The sequence below is a fragment of the Adiantum capillus-veneris genome, chromosome 29, assembly GCF_014529385.1.
Source record: "Adiantum capillus-veneris isolate H3 chromosome 29, ASM1452938v2, whole genome shotgun sequence".
Classification (NCBI taxonomy): domain Eukaryota; kingdom Viridiplantae; phylum Streptophyta; class Polypodiopsida; order Polypodiales; family Pteridaceae; genus Adiantum; species Adiantum capillus-veneris.
In genome coordinates, this window is record NC_140959.1 from 104,387,119 (window position 1) to 104,394,401 (window position 7,283).

The following is a 7,283-nucleotide window of genomic DNA, read 5'->3' on the forward strand; positions in this document are numbered from 1 at the left end:
TTTCTTAACAAAGGGCCGTGACTTGAGAAATTACATTCTTGAAAATTTGGTATCAGCAAACCACAAGAACAATGAAAGAAATAGGACATACATAAATGCACGTCCAGTGCTAACAAGGATAGACTACCAAGCCCTCAAAATGATTGACTAACTACCACCGGTGGCGGCTTACTCTCAAATTGATTTTTTGCACAAGTATAAGCATGCAATCCATGCGGCAGCACATCCTTCATCGGCACCAGGCCCCAAAAATACAAGAGGATAGAGCTCAAGAAAGAGAGTATTGGAGAGTGATGAGACAGAAACAGACATAGAGCTCGGTGGAAAAGTAAAACCCAAAAATAGAGACACCCCATCTAAGTTCCAAACTACAGCTGATGAAGAGGACGAGGATGAAGAGGTGGACATCATCGTTCCTCTAGTGCGAGTCAAGAAGAGATCAACAAATTCAAAGGATCAAATTCCAATCTCCCAGACTCAGATATCAATGAAAGAGGCACAAAGACTTAGAGAGGAACGCCGATAGAAATCGTTTGAAGAAAAGAAGAAGGTAGCAGCAGAGAGTGCAGATGAGGATGACGAGGAGGAGGAGGCTAGAGAAAACAAAAGCCAAAAGTATAGAGAAAATCAAGCAATGGCAACATGAGAACAACGACTAATAAGGTGGAGCTTGCTGGCACCATGCGGAAATATATTCACAATGTTCTCAAGAAAAAGGCGGAGCAAAGATCTCACGAGATTCCAAAAAGAAGAAAATGGATGACCTAGAATCATCTGATGACTCCTCAAAGAGAAAACGAAAAGATGACAAGGAATCACCAAGAGAGGAGACGGGTGTGGAGTCTCTAGAAATCCACACATAAATAGTGCCACCCCTCTCCTCCAAGTCAACCACCCCTCTCCTCTTGCTTAAGAGTCAAAGGATGAATCTAAAAATCCATAAAAACTCAAGAGAAGCAACCTCTAGAGTAGCACAATCTTGAAAACAAAGAGACAAATAATTCCCAAGAAAAAGAGGCCACTCAATAGGAGACCCCTCCAAATGGCAACAATCTAAGAAGCAACAACAAGACCACAAAGACAAGGAATCAAAAGTACAAGCAGTCTCCAACCATTTAGAAACAATAAGAAAATAAAGAGATACCAGAGAAGAAAGAGAAGGAAGTTGGCATCTCTCAACAGCATATCACATTCAAAAGAGGGCCAACATCTCCATGCTCAAGGGATATAATTGAAGATGGAGCAAGGCTCTTTCAAGACTTTGACATTGATGAACACTTAGAGAACATCAAACTGATATTCAAGTGTCAAAAAGTCATCACCAGCCTATGGGAGCTGGATGTGAGAGTTGCCAAGGCTGAAGCACAGACAATGCAAGAGGCAAATTAGTGGCTCCAGCAACAGATCAAAAGGAAAGCTAGATGTAATTAAAGGAAGCATTAGAGAAAGAAAAGAAAGATGCAGCTTACTATTACAAAGAGACTCAAGCTTACAATGAGGTGAACAATCAGTTTTAATTGGATCAGCAAAAGCTGGAAGAGGAGCTAAAAAAAAGAGTATCAAAAGAATGTGAAGCTAGGGGAATCTTATGGTGTAGTTAGAATACACTATCACAGCTTCTAACGATGCAAGATGCACCTACCCCAACTTTAACATCATCCACTCTAGTGGTGGTTCTAGAAGAACTAAAAGCACTTAAAGAGGATCTTGCACAAGAAAAATATGATAGACAAATCTTGAATGCAAAGGAATAGGGCTATCCAAGCCCAAAAAGACCAAGAAGTTATGTAACTAAAGGAGTAACTAGAAATGGCCCAGACAGAGTTAGCAGCTCAAAAGGTAGAACATGTACTAGAGATGAAAAAGAGAGATATGGCAATTACTACCATCCAAGCCCAAGCAGTTGTGTCAAGTCAACCACAACCTGCAACAAAGACCGAGCACACAAGGATAGAGCTATAGATAGTAGATCTACCAAGCACATCTAGTGAGGGAGGGATCCATGATTTTGAATCCATAGAAGAGATAGCGGATGCTAGAGATGAAATCAAGAAGTAAATCTCTGAAGTGCATGATCGTTCACAAGAGTATTGAATCAACGACCCTCTTGATGATCAAGCCAGATGACATAGTAAAAACTTTTAGCCATGACATGATTCCACTACCATTCATGAAATAAGAGGCTCTGCTATGGAAGAAGAAGTTATGCCCACTCTCAAGCCAAACAAAAAGAGGGTACAAAGATGTGCAGCATGTGCAATCAAAAGAATTCAAAACAGGGGATTACGTCTTGGTGTATACCCTAAAACAACATGCTAAGAAACTCAAAAGGCAAGGGATGGGACCCTTTGTGATCAAAAGTTTGTCACCAAGTGGTGTCATGAAGCTTGCAACATTAGACGGAAAATAAATGCCTCTAGCTACTCGCTATGCTAGTTCTTCAATTATAACAGGTGGTGGAACTCAAACTCACTTTTTTGGCCGTTCTTCTACTTTCTTCTTACCTCTAGCCACTCTTTTCTTTTCTTCCTCTATCTCGGGGTCTGGAGAAATTTCTTGTGAGGGTTGTTCTTCTAGTTCCTCCATTAAACCCTTATCACTTTCTTCATCACTTTCAACTAGAGCCTACTACGCTAACTTCCTATTGGATCTTCTGATGAGTGGTGCTGGCGCATCTTCATCCTCTTCTTCCTGTTCTTCATTCTTCAGGCTGGTACCGGCCAAGCATTTTGATCTTGGACACATGGAAAATTGTCATTTATGCCCATCACCTCTAATAAAAAACATGGACTCACAAAGTGAGTCCTCTCTTTAAAGAAGCATCATCTTCTTCCTTCTTCGACATCTCTTCTTCCTCCTATAGAAGCGTCACAAAAACACACAAAAATATTTAAAATTTGTGCATGCTTATCTTTAAAAGAGTTTTACTTAGACTATGATTTGCCTCTTATGAAGTAGTAACTCTCAATTTTTTTCCTCTTCTGCTTCTCCATTCAAAAAGTGCTCAGCACAAAAGTTGTAGATCTCACCAGTTTTAGTCCAAATCATGGGCCATTTTTTAAGCCTGGATCCCTATCATGAAATATATTAAAAATAATATCACCGATTTTTCTTTTGTTAGTTTAGCTCTGATGCATGGTTTTTAGGAGCCCTTCTGAAGATGCAATAAAGGCACAGTCAGTTGTTGGGGAGATGAGGATACTCTAGTCCAAGGGATCTCGAAAGAGAAGAAAAATCTACTTCACAAGCACCAAAGAGTAAAAAGTGCCATGGACAGAAGATACGTGGGAACGAGCTCTTATGCATGCCTACAACCTATATCTTACAGAATAGCCCATTCTAGGTGTGAATTTCTCGTGAAATTTACACGAGGATGTTCGTGTGGACTCACAGCACAGCATACTCCATTTTCACTTTTTTACCGACAGTAAATATTTTTCCGACAGTAAATATTTTTTACCTACAGTAAATATTTTTCACCTACATGATAAATACAAATCACTTTTTACCTACAGTAACTTTTTTTACCCATGGTAAATATTTTTTACTGCACCATAAGTATTTGGTAGGTAACAGTTCACTGTTACTAGAAGTAGTGATTGGGCATCAACAATGCAGTTACAGGAGGAGAAAAAGGGAAAATCTTATAGTAAAGGTGAGTCAACAGGGATAAAGACTTTTGAGTTGAAAAGAGACATGCTGATTTTTTCAAAGAACACATGTCAAAAGAAGCCATGGTTGAGGATTTTTTGAGAATTTGATATTCAGGAGGACCCAGCTGCCACCTCCCCCCCGCAGGTCCCCCCCTGACATGTGCAGAACCTCCAGTTTCAACAGCCAACTTACCTGCTCTTAAATGCTGGTCAAGGCCTTATCCCCATGTGTCACAATCAGAAAAATCAGCATTTACCCTCCCCGCTCAAATCACTCTAGAGAATATCTTGATGGTGACATATCAGGTGACCTCAATCTATTGACCACCCTAAGCAAAAAGTAACCCCAATCAGCGGATTTAAGCATGTTTATCCCTAATCCTAAACCCTCTCAGAAACCTATATAAGGAGGCCTTCTCTCACTCAAACACAACACTTCACCCACTTCACCAAGCAACGAAGCTATGACGACATTGCTCACAACGAGGAGCTATGGATGGAGCTCTACTCTCTCTCCCTCTCTCTCTCTCTCTCCCTCTAGTATGCTACATTACTAGCCCTAAAACCTAAATAAGGAGTCTTCTCTCATGCTCCATGGCCACCATCCTCGCCATCATTCTCTAAGGTATTGATGTGTTGCTAGTAGGATCATACCTACTTGCTGGGTTGATTATTTTTTATAAGGGATTATGCCATCCTTGGCTTGCTTCTCTATATCCTTGTTATGTATGATCAGATGCCGTTGTATTGTTAAGCTGATGTCTTGTGTATATATATGCTACATAAGGTCCCTAAGCTTCGTTTCTATGTGTTTTGCCATATGTTTTGATGCCATCATAATGCCAGAAGTCTCACTTGCCTATGTGCACTATGTGTGAGGTCCCTAAACCTCTTAATTTAGGGTGGTGCCCCCTTTGTTTTGTTTCTTTGCTTGTTTGCATGAGGCGTGGTTTGTGGAGTGTGCACGAGTACAGAGGCCACCCGATTGCACTGCTCTTTTTCCCGCTATCATTTTGGTGCCCCCAGAGAGGAGGGCTACACAGACCTTCAGTCCACAAGCAATGAAGATGTGCAACCTACAACATAGACGAATGGCATGAGGAGTTTGCAAACTGGAGAACAGAAGAGGAGGAGGCTTTAGAGGCCTTAAAAGCTTTCATCGAGGTCTTGTTACCAGGTTGCAGTGTCATTGAAATTCAAGAAGTAAGTTCTTCTACATGCCTTGTTCGTGATCGTCGCCAACGAAGGAGAGTGAGAAGAAGAGCTTGATATACCTCTCCTCTCAACTTATGAGTGCTCCAGAAACCTCCAACGCACACGAGCTTGAAATATTCTACATTAACATACACGAAGGTACTGTGACACACATTAAGGGAAGAGAAAGCATCACCAGACCTCTCTTTCCTGAGGAGCCGACTAAGAGGAGGAAGATCACCTCTACACCTAAGTGGCCCAAGGCCGCAGCGCGTGCTCAAGCGTAAGGTAACATTTGGCTTAATCTCATTAATAAGGGATTACATGACCACTACAGGCAAGAAAAAGTCTAGTGAGCAACCAACTTCAACCTCCAACTTGCAACCACGACTCTCACCCCTAAATCCTCCTGAAGCAAAGAGGCGAAGGCTTGCCTACAAGATTGCCGCCCGTTTGCGAGTGCTCCCAGTGCACTTTGTGAATCCAGACACCACCAATCCCAAGCCAACCTCCTGTCCGCGTGAAGATCACTTTGGATATTGTCCAAAGTGCTTTGGAGACCGGGTGAAAAGCCTCCCTGCCCTACCTTTGCTGCTAATTTTCAAGAAGTTATCTCAATCTAAGGAAACTATCTTAGTTGATGATGTGCTGCACATTAATGGTGTCACTTTCATTCGTCATGCTGATTATGGTAATAGCATCCAATTGTTGCTTGCTAAAAGGCTCAGCATTGTACAAAGTGTTGCCATCACGCCTTACGTCTTCACAGATGCATCAGGAAGAGTCGAAGTGATCCGAGGTGCTGACCTTCTGTGGCTGATCAGGCTCATTGGTCCCAAGGTGGTGCAACTAAGCTAGGCTCTTGTGTGTAAGTATGGATGCCAATAATGAGAATGATGATCCCCGCATGTTTCCTTTCCATTTTGTGCGTCATATCCGTCTGAATATTTGTATTGATAGAAAAATATTTTATCAGCAAAGAATAGCCCTGTTGTTTGGAGCCGAGAGAAAGAAGAGACTGGGAGTCCTTAAAGATGGCCTTCATCGAAGAATTTCGCCGCCATGAGCCTCCAGAGGAGATATGGAGACAGCTCTTGGAGCTACGCCAAACATCATCCAATGACTATAGAAGCTATGAAGGAAAGTTTTCCAACCTGTGGGAGAAATTGTGTGCATCACTAGGTGAAGGAGAAAGGGCGCCAGAATGCCTAAATAAGGACTGTTTCCTGGCAGGGCTTTACCCCATCCTTCGAGAAAAGGTAAAAGGTAAATTCCCAGATACCTTTGATAAAGCTATGACTTATGCAAGGGAGAAGGATAGGAAGTTAAAATTCCAAGCTCAACTACAAGGGGGAATGGAGCCTCCACCACTAGCTCAACCTACGGCAAGGGTAGTAGCAGGGACAGGAGCAACAGACCAAGAGTCCTCTCAACAAGAATTACTTCAACAAATCACCAATCAACTAGAGAGCCTGTCCATCAATCTGGTTCAAGGTGTAAGGGCTCCCCAGCCAGGAAATGAACGAAATAGACAAGAAGGACAAAGGCAAGCACGTGAGTACATTTGCTACAAATGTGGAGAGGTAGGTCACGGCATGTATTATTGCCCCCATCCACGACGCTATCAAGGAAATGGTAATCAAAGACGGCCTCCTCGCCAGCAAGTCACTCCTCCTTGAGCTAGGCCACTAAATGGACAAAATGCACACGTGGCTCCACCAATCCAAATATTGAGACCCCCTCGTCCACCACCACAAGCACCAGCAGAGATCCCTCCACTACCATCGGGAGGGGAGGACAGGGCTGTCTCTGTCATAAGTCTTGACAATGGTAAGGATAAAGGGAAAGAAAAAATGGAGGAAGCTGTTGCCATGCCAATAAAGAGAGTTAGGAGACAAAGAACTGATGAAATGGAAGCTTCAGAGCCGGATAAAGGGAATGAGGGTTCCTCCCAAGTGATAGGAGACAAGAAAAGGAAGAGTAGGTCAAGGAGGCACATAGGAGTAGAAGACTTTCCACTTGGGGTAGGATCCATACCTTACGACCTGGTAGCAGATGTGAGTAAGCAAGGACCAAAGATTTCATGGCAGCAACTCCTCCACCTTTCCCCAAAGATGCGTAGAACCTGGTCTAAGATGGTCAGCACCAGGAGGGCTAAGGCAAAGTCAGTTGGGTCTATTAGTGCAAGAGGCATGAAGGATATCGTGCCAGTCATTGATGCAGAGATTAAGAGTCAGCGAGTCTCCAATGTGTACGTAGATGGTGGAGCCGAGATTTGTGTTATGACAGAGAAATTAATGCACAGGTTGGGTTTGGAAGTAAACGAGCAAACTTCCTTACAAGCTAAGATGGCAAATAATGTAAGGGTGGCTTGTGTGGGAAAGGTTAATGGAGTGAAGGTTTCAGCTTTTGGTGTGGCAATCTCAATTGACGCTT